The 20,807-nt window shown below is 43.4% G+C and overlaps 1 protein-coding gene across 1 annotated transcript in view; it reads left to right on the top strand.

Annotated features, from left to right (window-relative positions):
- The window catches only part of EXOC4 (exocyst complex component 4), a 408,492-nt gene that overhangs the window by 235,981 nt on the left and 151,704 nt on the right, over positions 1–20,807 (top strand). The window lies entirely within an intron of this gene.

The raw sequence follows: 20,807 nt of genomic DNA on the forward strand, positions 1-20,807 counted from the left end.
TAGCTTTTTAATATTCCCTAATTCCACGGTTGACCAGGCAGGCTCTCTCTGTCAGAGGCTCACTCGTAGCTCTGCAAGGGAACGGCATTCAGGTGGAGCAGGGGAAAGAAGGATATGGAGGGATTAGAGTGATTTCTATTTATTTAGCAGTAGATTCCTTCAAGCCTTGGGGAGGCACAGGGCTGCCTGCTAAGGGAGTAGTGCCCCAGCTTTAATAAATAGTTTTTATCCAGATTTGAGCACTGCCATAACCGTCATGCAGGGTTGCCAGGAGCAGCAAGGATCTACCTGCTGTGGAGTTACTGCTAGATCTGTTCGGTGCACCGCATGGTGTTACAACGCCTGCACAAAAACAGCATGGTGAGACCTGCTCTTGGTTGCCTGTAAAAAGCATAACTTTGGCTGTTCCATGTTAATTTTTGATATGAGCCAGCACTGACGCTTCAAAACAGGAAGAGTTTTTGAAGACAAAAGGCCTCAAAAACTTTTTTTAACTTTGAAACATCTCTTTCGGTGCTTTACAGGGTAAACACCCAAATCCCTCCTGGATTATAGTTACTTCATAGCTGTCATATTTTGGGTTGGTGTTGTTTTGCAGTGCATTTGCAATTGCTGATTCACAGAGCAATAAACCCCCAGGACTTTGATTTTAATCTCTGAAAACAAAGTAGCATATGAGAAATGGATTTCACCTTGCAATGATTAGCTCTTTAGCAAGCGCGTGCTGTCTTTCCGGAGACATTTAGAGTCAAACTGCATCTATAGAGACAATTCATCTTCCTTTCCATTGAAACTGCAGTGCTGCAATTCCATTGTAAATCAATAAAAAAGTTAGTCTTTTTGCTTTAGTCGGAGATTTTACATCAGATTACATTTTTACGGCTGTTTAGGAATAGCCTCTAGTCCTTTCTACTTACTGCACTGTCACCATAGTATTTAGCTGGTTTAACCAGTGGTAGGTGGCACAGCAACATCTGTTGAATTGAGATAATTCAGTGCTTGCTCTGATTAGGGACACTACAAAAGCCAGAGATGAAGAAAGCATAATCGAATATCCAACTAGTACAATATAATTGTTTGTTATGTGCATTATGATAATGAATCGGGCCTTCAGCCTCAAGGGGGGGCCCAGCAGTGCATAGATGGATTAAAAGAGGACGTAATATAACCAAACGGGGCAAACAAGGGACAAGAGAAGTGAAGGATAATTGCTCCCATTTTACATATGGGGAATGAAGACCTGGGAAGATTAAGGGATTCATCACATAGAGCTCTGCACTCCTTTGGCCTTCGTCTAGCAAACAGTTTGAGCATCTGCTGATTTTTAATTACTAGAGTAGCCCCGATGCTTTGTGGATGGAAGGAGGAGCCAAACCAGTTTCCCAACTCCCTGTTCTGTGCTTTAAGTACAATCCCATTCACCAGCTCAAGAAATAGTTTTCCCCCCATGTTCTCTGCCCTTTTGTACAGCTTTGGTAATGTATTTGGAGGCAGCAATCAAATGTATTTTGAAAAAAAGGATGCTTATTTCAGAAGGGAGAGAGCATTATTGTTAAAGCTGCATTTAAGTAGTTATGTGTTCTTATGGCTACTCAGCCTTTTAAGAAGGCTCTCCAGTTTGGCTTTTATAGATAATAAACCCGGTGCGGTAAGCAGAGGTGATAGCTGCTGGACCATTTAACGCATTTGGGGATTCTGGGGTCAAAGAGAAAGGGGGAAATCTATGAACTATCAAAATGTTGCTGGCTTTTTATTTCAAGATCAATGTAGGATTTCTCAGCACATCACAGTGCAGAATGGTGCATTATACCACAGTCCTAAATTGTCCCAAATTATTGCATTTTTAAGCCAAGACAGCTTTGTTTAAATAATGGCTTTGCCACAGAGACTGTCTCATTGATTGGATTACATCTGTGTGTCTTAGCAATAAAAATGAATTCGTGTCAGGCTGAATTACAAGTTTACATATATTATTTAAGCATTGCTCTTTACCTCTCCCTCTGTCAGTCATCATCTCCTTGCAGATTGCTCTATTTTTAATACTTCTCAAAGTCGAAGGTTACTTTCTTCTCAAGCAGCAGCTTTCAGCTTTCAAGCAAATGTTACTTTAGCAATTATGTTAATAGAATTAATAATTAAGGTGTTTATGAATGCATGTGTTACCATTCTCCCCCTCTACTCTACTGTTGTGGGACCCCACCTGCAGTACTTCATCCAGCTCTCGGGCCCCCAGCACAAGAAAGACCCAAACCTGTTAGAGGTCCAGAAGAAGACCACAGATATCATCAGGGGCTGGAGCACCTCTGTTAGGAAGACGGGCTGAGGGAGTTGAGGTTGTTCAGCCTGGGGAAGAGGAGGTTCGACAGAGACCTTGCAGAGACCGTTTGATATATAAAGGAAGCTTATAAGAAATATGGGGACAGACTTTTTACCAGGGCCTGTAGTAACAGGGCAAGGGATAGTGTTTTTAAAGTGAAAGAGGGCAGGTTTAGATTGGACATAAGGAAGAAATATTTTATGCTGAGGGCGGTGGGGCTCTCGCACAGGCTGCCCAGAGCAGCTGTGGCTGCCCCATCCCTGGCAGTGCTCAAGGCCAGGCTGGACGGGGCTTGGAGCAACCTGGGCTGGTGGAAGGTGTCCCTGCCCATGACAGGGAGTTAGACTAGATGATCTTCAAAGGTCCCTCCTAACTCAAACCTTTCTGTAATTCTGTGGTTTTGCCACATGAAAGATGCCTGCTGTGCAGTGAAGGATCCAAGAGCTTAAGGCAAACTAATTTGGTGTTTTATGGGGAACAAGTTGTTTCTTCTCTTTATGTTTACTGATTCTGTCCCCAAACCCCTGTACTTCTTCCGTCTGCTGCACCCATTGCTATAGTGTTACAAAAGAAGACAGGAAAGAGCAGCACATAAATGCAACTGGGACTGGAAATAAAGGGTTGGAAGTAGCAGAATGAGAAATTGAGGCTTCTACCAGCTGTCCTCCACTGCACCTTAGACTGCACTGAGATCTTCTACTGTTTCTGATTTCCACAATTTAGGAGGTCTCCAAATAGGCCATTCTGAGGTACTCTGAAGAACCGCATTTCTTGTTCATCAGCAAAGCAATGCTGAGCAGGAGTGAGCTGGAGCAAAAGTCAATACTTATAACTTTTTCATAAAACCTTTAAACGTTACATTAAAAATGTATGGTTTGAGATTCAAGGAGGAGGGAACAGCAGAGAGGGCAAAACTTCAGTAAATCTTTAGTTAACAGTTTTCAGACCTTAAAGCAAGGAGAAGCAGTTCATTCCTTTTTGCACAAAAATCACCAGCCCCAGCTTTGTTCCCACAGGGACACAGAACTTGCATGTGTTCCCATGCAAGTGGATGGAGCGTATGCGCATGGGTATACAAGCACTAGAGATTCATTTCCTTTATCTTTTGTCTAGTTTCAAAGATTTCTTTCAAATTAGTTTCAAGAACCAAGAGCTGTGAGAAGACCTGCAATGTTCTCTACTGTGCAAACCTTGCCTTGTACGTTTTGGAGAAGGAAGGACGTACAGGAGAAGCTGCATTTTTTGTCTGTAGCTGTTATGTGATAGTCACTAGTGCTTCGGATAGAGCCTGAGGAAAATAAATTCAGTATGGGAGGATAAGAATTTGCCACCACGCAACTGGGAAAGCACTCTAGTGCATGATTAGACCCATTAACTACATGTGTTAAGTTGTTGCATATAATTTTTGAGGCTTAATTTGCAGCTTTGAAATTTGGAGTGGAAACTGCAGTCAGTCAGCTTCTGCCTGTGATGCTGATGACTCTTTATCATAGCCATCGTTTTCATTATTTTGTGTTTAATAGTGAAGCCCCAGAACTGAGGCACATGGAATGTCATTTGGGTTCTTTTTCTGCCTTTCCTATGCAGTGAGCCCCTTGGTTCATCACTGGGATTTTACTGTACAGGGGCACAGTTGCATTTTTAAACTATGCCAACTTCCTGGGACGTAGGAGAAAGTTGATGCAACCTTGAGAAACAACAAGGAAAAATTACACTTTTAGTTTGGAGTGGTTTTAAACTTGTGCTGATTATTTTCAGGTGCTTGTTTGCATGTGAGTTTATTTCCAGGACAATTTTCTGAAAAGGAAAATTCCAGTTGGTTTGGGAGGATGTCTGAGAATGGGTGATGGGACAGACTGACCACTGCAGCATCATGGGCTTCTTGGGTAGGAGTCATCCATGAGCGTTTTAGATGTACTGTGTGTTAGCAACAGGCAGCAACTGATCCAAAGTGTCACATAGTTGTTAAGCCATCGCTATTTCTTAATTGATAATTAATAGTGTCTAGCAGGTTCAAAACTGTATGTAGCACTGGGGAGAAAAAACCTTCTTCAGGGGCAGTTCAAAACTAATGCAAGGGGAGTCAGGGGTGCTGAACCTCTGCTGAAATTAACCATTGGGAATGATTCCCCATGGACATACAGATCCCACGTACAATAACATCAGCTGTCGGCTGGAGGTTTGCACTGCTGGGTAAAGCAGAGAAAGCAAGCCCTGCAAAGTGTGACTGCCTCAATATGGAGGATATTCATAGGATGAGCAACAGCTTTTGATTGAGTACCATGATTGAAATATGACTTACTTTTCATATTTTAAATGTCTTTGTTAATACAGGAACACGTTTCATACCAAGGTTCCACCTTCAGCCTAGACCTACAGTTTTTATTAATTCTTGCAAATAGCTGAGGTGGGTAATGGGGCCTGGGTGAGCCCCTAAGGAGTTACTGCAATGTGTGGCAGCTTTTCTGAATAGTCTCAAATACCAGAGCCAAGAGTATATACACTGCAGACTCAGGATGTACACTTCAGACCGACCCTGCTTTAGAAAAAAAAAATAAAAATAAAAGAATCATGCCCATCTTTGAAAATTTTAACCACAAAGTCATAGAATCGTTTAGGGTGGAAAAGACCTTTGAGATCATCAAGTCTTAACTGTTAACCCGGCACTGCCACATCCACTAAACCATGTCTCCAGGTGGCACATCTACATGTGTTTTAAGTAAGGTATGGTGACTCCAGGACTTACCTGGGCAGCCTGTTCCAATGCTTGACAGCCCTTCCAGTGAAGAAATTTTTCCTAATATCCAATCTATTTAATTTCCTTTAAGACCATTTATAAAAAAGTAAATCCAGATCTATCTGCTTTGCATGTAGGATTCTGCAAAACAGACCAATACAGTGAAACAAAACCACTTTTAAGGTGAAGATGCTCTTTGTATTCCCGATACCTAAACCTTCCCTCCAAGGACAGAAGTCCAAGACCAGCATCTGATCCCAGCTGCTTCTCATGCCACAAGCAAGATATCTGCTAGAAAGAGGTAGAAAGAATGTGTTTCTAAAAGTAGCTTTCAATGATAAAATAAATAATCTTTCGGTGTTAGACCGAGCAAGGGAATATCTGTAGCTGTCTTCACTAAAATCCCATCCCACAATTGTACTTTTGCAGTATGGAGAAGTAAAAAACATAGTATTGTAGGCTGATGTGCTGCAGCAAAATGGTTCTTTCCATCCCATGCACATCTGGCATCTTCTCTCAAGGCTGCCAGCTGGGCAGAACTGGCTCTGCTCATCAATTAGGATGGAAGATGACTTAAAAAGTATATCCATATAATGCAAATGGAAAATCCCTCCCTCTGAACCCATGCTAAATACTTGTCTCTATTTAACATTTGGAAATAGTCGGATAGTAGTGATTCTGTCTTTCCCATTTGAATTGTTGGCAAAATACACTTTAACCAAAATACCTGTTATACTTTGAGCAAGAGCAGTATGAGCACTGCCTAAGTTCCTGTATCAGTGCACTCTTTACTTCAGTTGTGCCTGTAGTTTTGCCAGTGTGTAGCTCTGTCTTCTCAGCTAACACAAAATTACAGTCTTTTGCAGTGGATTCTGGAAGTAGTACTTCATTTTACAACATATTTGCAGACGGTATATTGAGATGGGGATTTTTTGCAGGCAAAAAGTCTCAAATTGACTGTCCACTTTCCTTGTCCAGTTTCACTTAAGAAAAAAAAGAAGTTAATACTTGACGTAACTTTATTTTTAGTTTGGCTTCATAACCAGAAAAAGCAAGTCAATATTTTGTGAAACAGAGGGGGAAAGTCTGTTGGAAGATTTTTTTCATCTTGAAAGTGTGTTTTATTGTGAAGCAGTATTACTTAGAGCTGAATTTAGTGAAAATGTTTAAGTGCTGACAGCACAGCCCAGTCCAGCCCAGCCCCTGCATTTAATATCTCTAAATAATCATGGTCCTGGAAAGGCTGCTGTTGCACTTGTTAATTACCCCTATATTATTTAACTATCTCACTACACCTGCCGATTTCTCCCCCTGAAAAAACAGTTGGGAATAATGCATTAAAAACATCTTAATATTATATTGTTTGTTGTCTATATGTCATTAACATTTGTTCATCTGGAAAAGTGGAGTAGTAGGTTTGACCTATGCCATACCTGCCATGACACTGTCCTCCCGTGCTGCATCCCCATCCCTGAATGCTGAAGTGGGGAAAAGGCTAATTTATTCTGTAACACAAACCACTGTATTTCCTTAAATAACCCTGTAGGAGATGTTGACAGTATGTGGAAACTTGATGTTACCACTTATGCTTTGAATGAGAGTATTAAGTGTTGTACGAATGGTAATTATAAATGAGGATCTTTGCCTTGTTAATAGGCACTCAGACTCTCGGGCGATATGTAGTGGGTGTTGGGACCTAAGAAGATCTGCAGTGGTTGGATTCAGTGTCTTTTTATGACCTGGTTTAGGAACCCAGCAGTGACTACGTAGCTGTTTGGGAAGGACAGGTATTGTTTCTCATGATTATGTTTATTTTATAAAGAAACAGAAAATCAGTAGAATAAATCTGGGCATTTAATTTCATACATTGGCATTTAACTGGTGGCCGTAATGGGAGTTTTTCACTGCTGTTTCTGTATCAGACCAGTCTCTGTCATTAATGATCTATTTGACAAATCTCGTTGCTTAAAATGAATAGGCTTAGTTGCAACCATACCTTAATTGTTCAAAATTATGCGCTTTTTTTTTTCCCCTCTAGTGAGGTAACAGCATGTTGGAATGCTTTACCCCATGGCACAAAGAAAAGTCTGTTATTTGAAAGATACTATGTTAGCGTGAGAGTGATTTTTTGTTCTCAAGAAGAGTGGCTGCAGTGCAGATGCATGTACGTAATAGAGGAACCTGTCCATGTGTTATATTTTTGATAGTTTAGGATCATTATCTTAAAGTAAAGGCAGTCAGACCCCCAGGTAGTTCCCTGTCTTGCTGTATTACAGGTTTTTTCTCCTCCCACCAAGGTGATTTTGCAGCCCTTAAGGAAATACGGCCCTAAGAGGCTGGAGTGAGATACTGAAATGTAGTTCCATCCGATCTTGGAAATTGCCAAAGTTAAAAACTTTTAAAACCTAAAAATAAGAAAAGGCTATTTTGCAAACCCCTATAATAGATGTTCTGTCAGAGCTCACATTGTATTTCATTTCTCTGAATTCAATATATGGATTTTTATCCAAAGCATTTACCAGACGCTGGTGACTGCCCCTTTGGCTGATTAAAGATGAGGGAGGGGGAAGAAGGATGGTATTTTTATTTATTCAGTTTTGTATTAGGTGAACTGAACTGTAGTTCCAGGATGAGTCCCGTGAGCTGCTCAGACAGTCCTTGAAACCCTTCCCCAACTCTCCATCCGTCTTTACAGGTCACTTACAGGTTTCCAAAGAGAAAAGAGGCTGAACCGACCTTCATCCTCTGTGGTCTTTACTGTGTTAGGTGAGAGGAGGGCATTTTACAGATTGAATCTTCCAGTAGGATTAAACAAGAACTGTCACCTCCTGAATGAAGTCTTTGGATTGACTTCGTAGTTCTTTACTGACATTTCTGCCTTTGTGTGCAATTGATGCATTCCATCCACAGTTCTGGCTTCAGCTTCTGGCTTTATCCAAGGGTGCAGGTATCTTAAGTTTGTTTGGACTGCAGGGGGTAGAAAGGTGAGACATGAAGTTAATGAAAGGTGATTTTTTCCCGTCTCTCTTTTTCATTGGTCATATCCCAGGACTGATTAGCAGAAGGAAAATATGAAAGCCTTCCTTGAAGCACACTAGAAACTTCCTCTAATTGGCTTGAAGTCATTCTTGAGTAGTGAGAATCTTACCTATATCTCATTTATTTAACATTGCCAAGATCATTCCTTGGCCTGCATCAGTCTTTGGGGACTGCTTAGTACCTGGATCTGTCCCCCAGCTGCCTGCTCGGCAGCAGCGTGCGCTTTCTGCCCCGTGGAAATGAAATGGCTGAATCTCCATTGTTTTTCATCGTTCTCTGACCAGAGTCACCCTGACACACATTTTTATTTCTGTGGTTGGTGACTGTCCTAGACTGCCAGAAAAGGAGAGAAATGTAAGAGAATCTGCAAATATGAACTCAGTTTATCTGGGGATGTCAGTGAGTTGTTCGTAATAGTATTGTATGTGACTGTATTCCAAATTAATTGTAGAGAACTATTGTTTTGCTTGTAACAGCACTTTATAACTTAATAGAATTCACATTAGTTGAAGGGATTAGAAAATATGAATGTATCTTCTTTTACTTTGACATGCTGTCAAGAGTATTTTTGAATTATGTGTAGTCAAGTAGGCACATTGTTCAGAAACCGAAGTAGCTCTAGTGGTGGTCTGAGTTTGAAATGTAATGTTGGTTTTAAATGCTAAGAATTCTTGTATGGTTTATTTTCTTTTAAAAAAATCATTACTAGCGGGAACGGAACAGTGATGAAGAGAGCGGTATCTGCTAACTCAGTAGTTCTCCACGACTTATGCTTATCATATCCAAAAAAACCTAAGAAATCAATTCCTGCAATCCCTAGCCACATCAGAACAGTGCTTATCAATGTGAGCCTAATGGAAGTTGCCTTGTCTGTTTGAAAGCATATGAATCTCAGGGGTCAGGATGTAATTTCTTTCTCCTGTTATACTTGCAGATGCTACTGTGGAATAAAGAGTTTCTTCAACTGAATGAAGCTGATAAAAATTACTCACTAAATTGTTCCAATCAAAGACCTTTTTAAAAATTATTTGGTAAGGACAGAACCCAAATAGATGGTTATTCAACATCTGGAACGAAGAACAAGTTTCATTTTGTTTTAGTGGCTGAAGTTAAGTTGAGCAGGTCAAAGAACTGTAGATCCAAGAGGAGGAAAAAAGCAACAGAACAAAAGCATGCACAAAAATTAATTTGGCCACAACATATTTCAGGTGGATCTGGGCTAATATGGGAATCCATAGTGCCAAGCAGGCCGGGGAAGAAATTGAACAGCACAGCAAATAGGAACATGTTACAATGCACATGATGTATTGCACGTAGAGGAGACCTGCTGAGTTCTGAGCTGTGGTTTTGCAAGATAACTGGTTGGGGCTATTTGTGTTTCAAGTTGGTTGGATGGCTTTTAAAGGACTCTGTGCAGCAAGGTGTTGTGTGGATTGCAAACTTTCGAGGCAGACTTTGCTAGGTGTTAAAGTGAGAGATGGCCAGTCCCCTCGTCTGAAGATCATTGAAGGTAGCAGGTCATCCGGACTGGGGCTTTGGGTCCAGCCTTGGTGTAGAGGGATGGAGGCAGTGGGATGATCATCACTGATAACACGCAGCTGTGGCCTTGCCTCAGCGGCAGCGGGTTGATTGACATGCATGATGTGCAGCTGTAGCTCCTTCCTGCTAAGTGGTTAAATAGCCCTGAGGATTGTGGGAGAGGGGGTTGGGTGGAGGAGGAGCAGTGTGGTCTGACCTCTGGGGGCAAGAGATACAGCACAGACAGTAGAACCTAACCAACGGTAAAGCCTTGTTGCAGCTGGTTAGTTTTGAGAGTGTTGTGACACCTTGGCAATACGGAATTAAATACAACCACAATGGCAATGCAGGAAATAAAACACTCACTTTCTCTTGACAAGGACATTGCTCTGAAGCACAGAGAGCAACTCTGTGGCAGATTGTGGCAGAAACAAATGTGTGTGTGTTCTTCCAGGCTTTATTTCCCTCCCCCCCCCCTTTTTTTTTCCTAATCCCAAATGTTCAGCAGGATATTGGGTCACCTAATTGCATTTTGTTTTTCACTGGCTGCTGTTCTTATCACAGCAGCGCAAGACTCTGCTAGTTCAGTCAATACTTGTATATTCACGGGAGGCAATCAATAAAAAAATTTACAAAGGAGTCATGGTAATTAGGCTAAAGCTGCTGCTTATGAGTTTTCAATAATTACTTTAGCTTCCGCCTTTTCTAACGTCTCGAGAAAATGGTGTCTGATTGAAGGAGGGGATCTTGCTTGACTGAGGACATGTCAGAATTCAACAAAGCCAAGCGGGAAGTCAAATTAGCGCTTTTTGTTTCAGCACATGAAGGGGGCTTCACAGGGAGACAGGGGAAGAATAGTCTTGATTTTTAGATGGTGCCAGCTAGCAGCTGTGCCATTCTCTCTTACCTGTTTGTCCTCGTCTTCATGCCCTGTTAACGTTAGCTCCCCTGGCAGTAACCCAGGGGCTTGCATGTCTCAGAAGAGCTCTGGGGAGATGTACCATCTGGAGGAAGACAAAAAGTTTTGAGGAATGTGTTGCTCGCTTCTCCTTGGCTTTGTCACCTATTTCTGAAGCCACTTATTTCCTGCAGTCATGTTCTGAGATCCAGGAGTGAAGAAGGGGCTTATGGCTTGTTCACAACAGGTTTGCTGGTGATAGTGCTGCTGTTAGGGCTGTGGATGGGAGGAAGAAAATACATAAACCCCTGTGCTTTGGTGCTGAATAATCAGCCATCTCTCCATTAAAAATGTGCCACAGCATTTTCTGTCATTGGCTGATAATTCCTTTGCTCAAGCAGTCTTGAATCCATCGTGATGGGCGAGGGCCTGAGATCTTCATCACTGCATCAACAGTTTTCTGAGATGATGGAGAACAGGGCTGGGGTCAGACCACAATAGGGGTGCCCTGTGCAAGAGGTAATATCCTGAAGTTCAACCTTTCGCACCCAGATCTTGGATCACTTGAACACTCTGGAGGAGGAACACTCTGGGTGGCTGGAAGACCGTGCCATGGTCGTGTTAAACCCATTATTAAAGGGGAAGAAAGTGCTCCAAGCCCCACTGTGGCCATATCTAGACCTGGTGGTTATTTGCAATAAAAATGGCATGAACTGAACATGTGCCATGTGTACATAAGAATATGCGTGCACAAGGGAAACCCCTTTTGTGTGAGTAAATGGCGTCTCAGGGCATCACAGTGGTCTCTCCTGAGAAAGATCTGTTTCAGCTTCGGTGAAGCATTGGAGCATCTTTGTAGCCACACTAGCTTCACTGTGTAATATGTAGTCAAATTATGTTTTAGAGTGAAACCTGGGATCCTTCTGTCTACTGGGCATTTTGTCCATTTTCTGTCTAGAGACCACATTATTGCTTGTCGGTTTCCATGTGTGAAAGGCACTTAGTGGTCTTTCCCTGGTGAGATTGGTTAGGGCTTTCTACCTTAAACACACACCTCTGTGGTTGCAGAGGAAAAAAAAAACCCAAACCATTTCATTATCCTGCACTCTCTTTGCTTCTTCATAAATTGACTTGTTACTCCAAGTTCAAAAAAGGATCTTGTGTCCATGAATCTCATTTTTCAAACAGGCTGCACTGTAAGAGCAACACTGTGCTGGAGAGGAGCAGACTGATACCTGAACTAATTCAAAAGGGACACAGAGCCCTTTTCATCCTTTTTCTCCATCATTCCAAAGGTATGGAAATGGAGCTTGTGTCTCCTCTATATTATTCCTGCGTCTAAGAAGAACTGGAATGGGTCTCACACAATTCTGGCTTGGCCCTGAACAGCATGTTCTTGTCGACCAGAGATCTCACCACAGCTATTAAAAAAGGCAGAAAGGAGCAGGATGCTGGTGGAGGTTTTTTAATAGCTGAATCTATCACACTCTCTTTTACCCCTGTTTCCAAAAGTTCTGCTTTTTGTGTGGGAAGTGTTGGAATTAATTTGAAAGTGTTAGTGAGGAGTACTGGTAGACACAGCTGTAAAAGCACTAGGACCTGCAAAAGCCCCCAAAGAGCTGTCAGAGCTTGGCTGTCTGTGGAGAAATGTAAGTTGGGTGTTGTTTGGTGGTTTGGGTTTTTTTTTTTCCTTTTTCCAAATGTACAGAAGCTTTTTGTCATTTCTCAAGATGCAAGGCAGCTTTTTAAAAATCTCAATTTTCCACGTTCTGGTGGTCTGTTCTTGCTGTGCTGCCATATGGTGGTGACCCAGCCTTTCCTGCTTACTGTCAGTCTTGCTATACTGCAGCTTCGTGCGAAGGGAGGTGAAATCACTGAATCGTAATGACTGTATCCAAGAAATTGACCCTTTCACCCTCCTGGGGCACTAGCCAAGGCATAGACCATTAACAGACTGAACACTTCAAAGGTGGGATTCAAGATGTTAAGAGTTGCTCAATATGGTTTGTAAGATTTTCACATAATTGCGTCCCTCAATTTTCTCCTTTTAATTTACATTGGAACCTGGAAGCCTTAATAACCAGTCAGGCATCAGTGTATGTAGATGTTTTCTAATGTAGGGGAAAAGATGGTTCTTTCTCCCTAACCCTGTAGCTTTGATATATGCATTTTAAAACAAAAGCTGACAAAAAGTTGGCTGGGGCTTTGAGCAACCTGGTCTAGCCGCAGCATGGCAGGGGGTTGGAACCAGATGATTTTTAAAGTTCCTTCCAACTCAAGCCGTTCTGTGGCTCTATAAATACTTGGATATCGATGGCCTAGATGAGCCATACAAAGAAATATTGGGTCAATATTTTTTAGTATTATGGCGACTAATCTCAAGATTCTAAAAGTTTCTCCTAGTTCCCTCGTAGATCGTCTTTATTTGCTGTTAACCATAAGGCATGAGTTTCAAGGTCCTTCTCCTCTGTCAGTGTCACTTGTTATGCAGTACTGTTGCCCAGACCAATTTGCATTTGTCCATTTTAGAACTGAAGAAAAAGGCAACATCAGCTTTTGTGCTAAGAAAGAAAAGTTTCTCTGAAATTCCTTCCTCAGAGACTGGAGGAGATTTGAAGGTGTGAGAGACTTGAGATGTAGAAACTGCTCAGAAAATTATTTCCCTAGTGATATACTGAATACCTGTAGATCTACCAGATCTATCTCGATGAGTATCTAATTGAAATACAGAATTTGGTTATATTTTAAATAGTCAGGAGTAGATTTAGCAACCTTGGGGGATCCCTTCTGGTCCTGGTAGGATTTAAGTAATGCTCTGAGAAAAATATGCTTCTATGTGTTTATTTTCTGGTGTCTCTGGCAGTCTTGCAGGTGATAACCTTGATGGAGGTAATCAGTTTAAATGTATTAGACATGTAATGTTACACCAGTGGTAGCCAAGGGCATTATCCGAATTGAATCACTCCTAAATTCAGGATGACTGATGCCCATTTGAATTAGCTTCTCCTTACTTCTATTGATGTAGTCGATGCACAGAGAGTGGAGCAGAGGGATAAAAGTTGTGCAAGGTGGTAGAGCATGATTTGACCCAGACAAAGCAGGACTGAAGCTTGTTTGGGATTTAAGCCATTTGTGAGATGGAGCCAGTCCAAAGGTAATCTTTTCACCTATATTAAACTCTGAAAAAAGGATTATAATTTTTGCTGTTAAGCCAGAGGAGCAGGTAACTTTCACAGAGACCACGAAACCTGGAGTCTTAGCTGTGCATAATCACGTTACCCTGTAGTGGGTGAGCCATGGGGAGGATAAAAGCCATCAGGTAATGGAGATTAGTTACAGCTATCTTTCAAAAAGGTAAGCCTAATTCAGCTCCTGGGAAAATATGGTGGCTTGAGTACACAGGAGGTCATGATAGATGGTTGTAGTGGTCGCTAAGGGCCTCAGTCTTTGAATTTATGTGAAGGGATGTGCATTTATGAAAAAAACTTCAGTTTTGTCCTTGGAGATGGACTGCAGCCAAGCAGGACTGACCCTGGCTTCCTCGCAGTGGGGGAGCGCTGCTGGTTTTAAGATGATAAAACAGGTCAACCATCATTTCCAGTCATCAGTCTAGGTTGTAGTGTTTTTTATTTACGTTGCCATTGATATAACTATTGTACGTTAGAGACTTGAAAAATCCTTGAGTTGGTGATGGTGACAATTTGCAGTTACGGAGACCTGAAGAGGTGTCTCTTCTCCCCTACTTGTTTTGGAAGCTAGTTTGGATCGCTCCAGGCAAACTTACTTCCAAGCACCTGAATGTTTCTTTACAGCTGTAAAGCTGATTAATGCTGCTCATTGGGAAATCGTTTTCTTTCCCTGATTCACAAACTAGTTTTTACACACTTGGTGCCTTTAAGGGGTTTCTTCTGTGTTGCTCTGCCTGGAGCCGTTGATCCTAGAGGCACAGGCATGCTATAGTTTTGTCTCATGCATTGGGTTTGCACGGCAAAGTTTTGGTAGCAGGGGGTGGGCTGCAGGGAGGGCTGCTGTGAGAAGCTGCTGGAAGCTTCCCCTGTGTCCGATGGAGCCAGTACCAGGTGGCACCAGGACGGACCCGCTGCTGGCCAAGGCCGAGCCCGCAGTGATGGTGGGAGCGCCTTGGGGATAGCATCTTTAAGAAGGAGAAAAAGTTGCTGTGCGACGGCAATGGCAGTGAAGAGAGAAGTGGGATATGTGAGAGCAACAGCCCTGCAGCCCCCAGGGCAGTGCAGGAGGGGCAGGAGAGCCCCCGGGGGGCAGGCCATGCCCCCAGCCCATGGAGCCCCCGGGGGAGCAGATCCCCCACCCCCCCGCAGGCCAGGCAGGGGGTGCCCACAGGGGGCTGTGACCCGCGGGCAGTGGTGTTGGGGCAGCTCCAGGCAGGGCCTGTGCCCCCATGGGGACCCCCCTGGAGCCGTCTGGGCCCGAGGGGCTGCACCCCACGGAGGGGGACTCACACTGGAGAAGTTCATGGAGGACTGTCTCCCGTGGGAGGGACCCCAGGCTGGAGCAGGGGAGGAGTGCGAGGGGGAAGGAGCAGCAGGGACAATGTGTGATGCACTGATCACAACCCCATTCCCCATCCCCCTGCGCCACTTGGGAGGAGGAGGTGGAGAATACAGGAGTGAGAAGGGAGGGGTGGGGGAAAGCTCTTTTTAAATTTTGGCTTTATTTCTCAGTATCCTTCTCTGATTTGATTGGTAATTAAACTGATTTCCCCAAGCCAAGTCTATTTTGCCCATGGTGGTAATTGGTCAGTGATCTCCCTGTCCTTATCTCAACCAACGAGCTTTTAATTATATTTTCTCTCCCGTATCTGGTTGAGGAGGGGAGTGATAGAGCGGCTTTGGTGGGCACCTGGTGTCCAGCCAGGGTCAACCTACCACATTTATCTGTATATGGTTTTGAGAACGTGCATGGTAAAGACCCAATGAAATGATGCAAGTTTTCTCAGTAAGTTGAAAGGTGAATCAGAACTTAATTACATATGGCATGCTCCCTCCTCTGGGAAACACCGTATTTCAGTTTGATGTCCTAGTCCTGGCAGATGTACATCCCCATGGACCAGCGACATGACACAGGGACCTATAGAAGACCCGTATCAGTCTGAAGTGGGATCTGGAGGCCAAAGTAAAGATACCTGAGGGCATCACAAACAGCACTAGTTGCCTGGGTCTTGGCAACTGAGCAGAACTTCCAGCTCATATGTAGACACCTATATTGAAGTGTCTGAATCTGGAGGTAAATCTTACTTCAGGTAACAATCTGGTGCTAAGGCACCTGCTGCTATACTGCACATGGTCTGAGAGCTTTGTTCTATTTAACCTGGACTATTTAAGGACTATTTAATTTGGTCTTACATGTTAAACTTTCCTACCACATGGTTTTGCTTTGTGGATGTCTAAAAGACCAAGCAGTGATTTAGTTCCAGACGTTCTCATTAGCTGCCTGAGTCTGCTTGGCGCAAATCTTACAGGTTGTTTTCTATGAACGGAGTCTTGTTTGTGCACACCCAAAGAGGTCTGCGAGCAGGACCCATGCAGGGAAGGAGCACAATAGGGGATTCACTTCAAAACAGCGTAATGCCAGTGTAGACACTTTGTCTTTATTACAGCTTTTCAGCATTTACCTCCCTTTGGAGTGGCTATTTGATGCAAATCAGGTTTCAAAGGCCACCTCAAGATCCTGCCATTTCCCTCTTAATTTAGTGGACATACTGAACTGCAGCTTTGTTATGCTTTTTGCATTAGTGAGGACGTAGATGAAGCCGTTTTAAGCTTGTCTCCAGTGATTCTCCTTTGATGTGTAAAGAAGTTTGTGCAAATGTTGTTCGCTTGTCACGTTTAACTTTCCAGCTCGAGGAAGCCATGTGATCGCAGCTGTAAGTTTGCATTATAACATTTTGCAAATTATACACAACAAAGGTTTTTACTGGAGTTGCATATGGCAATAACAAAATCTGAGATTTAGGGATGCATTCACCGAGAGTGAACTTCTCCCCTCTGCACACATACTTTGTCACATTTACCCAGGGAGACTTTCCTTTTCTCCATGGAGGCAAAGGAGTAGTGGTGCTCTCAGAAAAGCTAACAGATCCTTAGCATTGGCTTTTCAAGATGCAGAGCATATTGTGATTAAATGCCAGCCCGATCCTTTGTATACTGTGTCCTATTATGAATGCCCTAATACATTTTATACATTGCTTTCTCACTGAAGGTTTTGTAAGTGCTTTGGAAATAAATGTCCAAAACCAGATAATGTCTGAAAAGTACGTATATAGGCTAGAATGGCATTTCTTACAGGTGGCATCTTCTCCCTGTTCACACTGTCATCCAGACCATCTAGGGCAGGTGCTGGAGACTGTTGCATTGCCTTGAAATAGCAAGTTATCTTGGATTTTGTGCAAGGTATGGCTTATTGTTGCTTCTCTGTAAAAGTGCCACAGCATCTGTCACACTTCAGGTTTTATTTCTGTTGGGGCTATAGAAATCTCATGGGAAATCAGAGTAACGTAATGTATCGGACTTACATGGGATAGGGACTGCTCTGCTCTGAGGTGCTGCTGATATTTCTGTGGGAGTAACTGAAGGGGAATGGCAGGACGGACACTGGACCTGAACGAGAACAGAGTCATGCTTCAGATGACCAAAGGGCTTTGCAGTCATTGGCAAAATCTGCTCTTGGTGCTTGTAGGAAATATTAAGTTCCTTCAGCTCCTTGCTTTTCAAAGGGGCTTTTCTGTGTCTGAAGCTGTTAAAGATGTGCTGAGCCTGATAGTGCTGTGCAGCGACATTTTTTTATGTCCATTTGTTTGCATTCTTGCCCACACGTGAAAGTCTTCTTGCAACTTTGCTGTATGTTTTTTCTTCCCCCACCAATTGTTCAACAGACCTTTGCTTCATCTGCAAATGAAACCTTCAAAATGTTTTGAAGGCCAGTTCATTTTCCTGCTTACAAAAACTCCTTTAATTGCTCCCGTGAAGTATTTTCTTGCTTCTCTCCATCCCAACAAAGTGGCATTTATTAGCATTTGTATGGTCGTTATTTGTAATTTTATTGCTGTTCCTGATGCCTGCATGTTATAATTAAATCATTTCAGATTGTAGTTACAGTGTGAAACAGCTGCACCAAATTACAGTTGAAAACATATGCTGGAAATATGCAACTCCAATTAGCTAAGTATCAGTGAGGGTGAAAGACCCAAGCAAACAAGGGGCCTTAAATAGGCTGCAGTTTCCCGCCTCTGATCTCCTGCCTGGATGTCATTTGTCATCCTCATTAGTCGTACTGTAAGGAATGTCCTGATTCTTTGCATTGCAAAGCAGATCATAGAATCATAGAAGACCATAGAATCCTAGAAGACCAGGCTGGAAGGGACCTCAAGGATCATCTGGTCGAACCTTTCTTGGGAGAAGTGCGGTCTAGACAAGATGGCCCAGCACCCTGTCCAGCCATATCTTAGATGTGTCCAATATTGGGGAATCCGCCACTTCCCTGGGGAGATTATTCCAGTGGCTGATTGTTCTCTTGTGAAAAATTTTCCTCTGTGTCCCATCGGAATCTCCCCAGCAGTAACTTGTACCCGTTACCCCTTGTCTTTTCCACGTGACTCCTTGTAAAAAGAGCGTCTCCATCTTCTTGGCAGCCACCCCTTAAATACTGGCACACGGTGATAAGGTCTCCCCTAAGCCGCCTTTTCTCAAGGCTGAACGAGCCCAGTTCTCTCAGCCTTTCCTCGTAGGGCAGGCTTCCCAGTCCTTTGCTCGTCTTTGTGGCCGTCCTGTGGACCCTCTCCAGCCTGTCCCCATCCTTTTTGTATAGCGGGGCCCAAAACCAGTATTCCAGGTTTGGCATGACCAGCGCTGAGTAGAGTGGGATAACAACTTCTTCACCTCTGGTGGTGATGCCCTTGTTGCTGATGCAACCCAGCCTCCTGTTGGCTTGCTTTGCCGCAGCAGCACACTGTTCGCTCGTACTGAGCTCGTTGTCCAGAGCACCCCCAGGTCCCTCCCCACAGGGCTGCTCCCCAGCTGGGTAGATCCCAGCCTGTCCTGCACTCCTGGATTATGTTCTCCCAGTTGCAAGACGTCACGTCCTTTCCTGTTGAACTCGATAAGGTTCTTGTTAAGGCCACTCTTCCAGCCTATCCAGGGCTTCCTGCAGGGTGGCTCTTCCTTCCAGAGTGTCCACTTCCCCACTCAGTTTGGTATCATCAGCAAACTTCATGAAGGTACTCCAGATCCCATCATCCAGATCACTTACGAAGATACTAAAGAGCATTGGGCCCAATATCGATCCCAGGGAGACCCCACTTATGAGAGGTTGCCAGTTTGAAAAGGAGCTATTTACCACCACCCTCTGGGTGCAGCCTGTCAGCCAGTTCCCCACCCACCGGACAGACCGCTTGTCTAGACAGTAATACGTTGGTTTGTCTGGAAGGATGCTGTGGGAAATGGTATCAAAAGCCTTGGAGAAATCTAGGTAGACATTGTCCACCACTCGCCTCACATCAGCCAAGCAGATTACTTTGGCGTAGAAGGCAATCAGGTTTGTTAAGCATGATTTGCTTTTGGTGAATCCATGCTGGCTTTTCCCAATTACATGCTTGATGTGACTTGTGACAGCCCCCAGGAGGTTTTATTCCGTAACTCTCCCAGGGACTGCATTAAGACTGATGTGCCTGTAATTTCCTGGATCCTCCTTTAAGCCTTTCTTGTAGATAGAGGTGACATTAGCTAGCCTTCTTCCAGTCTTCTGGGATGGTCCCCAGTCTCTGCAACTTCTCAAAGATTATGGAGAGTGGCTTCAGAACGATGTCAGCCAGCTCTCTTAACACCAGGGTCTATGATCTTTCAGTCTTGGTTGCTAACTCTTCCATCACCCCATGCAGAAGGAGCGGGTGCCCGGCATGGGCAGAGTATGCCATGGATATCTGAGTTGCCTTTTTCTTGACTGCCTGTATAGGGACAGTGGGCAGGAAAATGCTTTTTTTGCTAATAAATGAGTCCAGTACAGAGGTTGGATGCAATGGCCAAGTGTTGGCCACATCATTCTGGCATGATTTTCCCGTTACACCTTGGGATAGCCATGGTTGTTACCTGATTTTACAATGACTTCTTTCTTCCCTCTCTCCCTTATACTGGTAGGTAGAATGGAGTTGAAATGCTGTTTGTTGACTTCAAACCATGGGGTGGACAGGGTACTGGAACAGGAGGGTTGACACAGTGCTGGCACTTCCAAGACGCCATGTGGCTTTGGGAGTGGCCACTTCTCTTCAGCCTGCCTCTTCTTTCTTAGCAAAGCACTCAGCTTGGGACCACGTCTTATAAAAATGTATCTTTGTTTCAGGATTGCTTGTTAAAAATGGGTCACCGTTGCAGGGTGGTTTACTGCTTTCTAAGGAGGACATAAAATGGAGCTGCCTTCTGGTGCTATATAATACACTTTATGATCATGGATAATGACTCTGCAGTCTGGTACTGCACTCCATCGCACCTTGCGAAGGCACTGGGTGATAATTTCCTTGAAATGAAGAGGAGATGCAGGAGAGATTGCAGATGGGCTCTCTGGCCCACCTGGGTAAGGGCCTGGGTCACTGAAAATAAGTAGTAGGGTAATGGCATGCATTAGCATGGATTTTTAGATGTCACCGTGCTTGTTAAGCAAAAGTTCCGGCAAATTTCCATTGTCCTTATGAATCCCTAGCCAGATCTTGTTTAGTGAGACTGTATAATAGTGAAATACTACAAAATTTAAAGTATCTGTATTTTATCCATCATGCCACTATTGCATTTACTTGATAATGTTTCTCTCCATGCGTCCATTACAAATTGTTGTGCAAGCTGAACAGCAAACTGTGTTGCTGTGTGTTTATAATGCATTAAGGTTTTTACTAATCTATTGTGCAAAACCTTTCACACTGGTAGAGCTGGATTTTGTCTGATCATGTCTATTGCAAAAGCCATTTATCCTATTCTGTGATCATCTGTTTACTGACAATAGGTAAAACAAAATGCTAAGTGCATTCCCCGAAATCTTTTGTGCATTTTCTTGAACGTACCTCTGTTAAGTCGCCTCTCAGGCATTTCTCCCAGTGTGAGCAAGAGGGTAAGCAAGCATTAACATCCTGGTTTAGCGCAGCTGAGGTTGGTCTTTTCTTCCAATATGTTGTGCTTTTGCAGGAAAGGTAGTGGATCCTGGCTTCAGAATTAAATTGTTTCCAAGAAAAGATTTGATTCTGCTGGAAGTTTTTGAACATAATAACACTTTATTGCTCT

Source organism: Falco biarmicus, chromosome 5 (genome assembly GCF_023638135.1).
Source record: "Falco biarmicus isolate bFalBia1 chromosome 5, bFalBia1.pri, whole genome shotgun sequence".
In the NCBI taxonomy this organism is placed as follows: Eukaryota; Metazoa; Chordata; class Aves; order Falconiformes; family Falconidae; genus Falco; species Falco biarmicus.